The sequence below is a fragment of the Phyllopteryx taeniolatus genome, chromosome 6 (genome assembly GCF_024500385.1).
Source record: "Phyllopteryx taeniolatus isolate TA_2022b chromosome 6, UOR_Ptae_1.2, whole genome shotgun sequence".
Taxonomy (NCBI): Eukaryota; Metazoa; Chordata; class Actinopteri; order Syngnathiformes; family Syngnathidae; genus Phyllopteryx; species Phyllopteryx taeniolatus.
The window spans coordinates 17239140-17241541 of NC_084507.1; positions in this window are offsets into that span (position 1 = coordinate 17239140).

Below are 2402 nucleotides of genomic sequence, written 5' to 3' on the forward strand. Positions count from 1 at the left end.
AGTGCATTGTGATACCTTCACCCGTGTACTGTGGAAGTTGGCAGTGATGTCACTGCCTGTTGTCTTTGGCTGTTTCTTCACAGCTCTCACAATGTTTCTGCCATCAACTGTTGTTGATACCCTTGTACGACCTGTTCGATGTCTGTTGTTCAGTATACCAGAAGTTTTTCTTTTTCAGGACATACCAAATTGTTGTATTGGCTATGCCCAGCGTTTTTAAGTTGTGTGGAACAATGTGAAATGACAGGGGGAAAGTATTGAAAACGCTAACTGGTATTTATTTAATACTTTGTACAAAAGTCTTTGTTTTGCAATGACCGGTTCAAGACGCATTGCTCTGGTGTGATTTTGGCTCATTCCTCCACACAAGCAGTCTTCAATTTTTTAAGGTTCTGTGGCCTGTACCATTTTCTCAGAAGCAGCCCCACACCATCATGTTCCCACGTCCGAACTTCACTGTTGGTACGGTGTTTTTAGGGCGATGTGCAGTAACATTTCTCCTCCAAACATGGTGTTCATTATGGCCTCCAAACAGTTAAATTTTACTCTCATCTGACCAGACTATATTCTTCCAGTATTTAACTGGCTTGTCCAAATGTTGTTCAGCAAACTTTAAACGAGCTTTGACATGTTATTTTTTTTCCAGCAATGGGGTCTTGCATGGTGAGCATGCACACAGGCCATGGCGGTGGAGTACATTACTCAATTTTCCTTGTGACAACAGTACCTCCTAATTCCAGGTCTTTTTGAAGCTCTCCACAGGTTGTCCTTTGCTCTTGGACAACTCTTCTGATTACTCCTCCTCCATCAGAAATCTTGCGAAGAGCACCTGATCGAGGCAAATTTATGGTGGCATGATTGGCTTTCCACTTACGTATTATGGCCCCGACCGTGCTCACTGGAACGTTCAGAAGCTTAGATATGTGCCTGTAACCAATGCCATCGTTATGTTTTGCAATAATTAGTTTGCGATGGTCTTGAGACACTTCTCTGCTCTTACCCATCATGAGGTGTGTGTTGACTCACACCTTGGCAATGAGACCTTTTTGTAGGCCATTAATTAGGATTGAACCAGCTGATATTCATTTGCACTGACAAGGGGGTGGATTGCTGTTTGATTATTGATAGATTTTAGGTGTTGTCTTGGCTTTCCATGCCTTTCTTCATGTGTTCAATACTTTTCCCCTGTGTTGTTTCACATTATTACAAACAACTTAATTTCTGACTTTTTTTGTTGTACTTTCTTTTTATGTATGGATTACTTGGGTTGTTCCAACAGCTGGTGCAAATTTCATCTCAATAGTACCTTTCGAAATATATTTCGTGAGAAAAATGGTGACGTATTAAATACTTATTTCATCTGCTGTATATATTTAAACAAATATATATATATATATATATTTTTTTTTTTAAACAACTGAATAATTTTTTTTTTTTTTGGGGGGGGGCTAAGACTCAAGAGAATTTGGCCTAACCACAGACAACCAAATCATTTTGGGGGGCTTAGCTGAAGCCCACCCTAAAATAGGCCTAGTGACGCAACTATACATACAGTATAAACAAACAGGCATTCACACTCATGGACAATTTAGTCTTCAACCAACCTAACTCACATGTTTTTGGAATGTGGGAGTCCCCGGAGAAAACCCCCAAGCAAGCATGGGTAGAACATGCAAAGTCCGCACAGGAAAGGCTGAAATTTGAACCCTGAACCCCAGAACTGTGAGGCAGACATGTTGACCACTGGCACGCCGTGCTGCGTCAGCATCTTTATATTGACCCTTATCTGACAATGTATCTGATTTAAGCCTCCACCTCAGTCCTCCTCCTTGAACCACTGACAAAAAGTTTATGTTCCCCTGTTTTTTTGTTTTTTGTGCGCTTTCCCACACTTGGAACAGGCCTTGAAGGCAGCATGTGGTTTTAACCATCTCTGCACTTGAGCTGCCCTCGTTGAGCCCGGGACGGACTTGAACCCCATCATTTTTGTCGGGGTCCAGTTTGTGGTCGAGATAGTGGTGGACATTGTTTCGGGACAAACCACAAATTATTTGATTGGTCACCCCAGGTGGATGCCCATTCAACGACTATTATTGGCCGTCACCGGTGGGGTTCGGCCTACCTCTGGAGACCATGTTCTCCCTCCCATTTCCTTGTCTTTTTTAGGTGTAGTATATTATGGGATGTACGCTTGCTTGGAGTATTATGGTCTGGCCTGGTGCACAGGGGAGGGGGCGTCGCCATGACAACGAGGTGGCTCAGTGGGCCTGAGCATGCATGTGTTGGAGTGGTAACGTGCACGCGCGTGCGTGCGAGCGCGCGCGCTTCGGTAGGGGGGGTGGGGGCAGACTGGGCCCTGTGAGTATTATGGTCTGTCAGTTGCGTGGTAACCATGCAGAGTC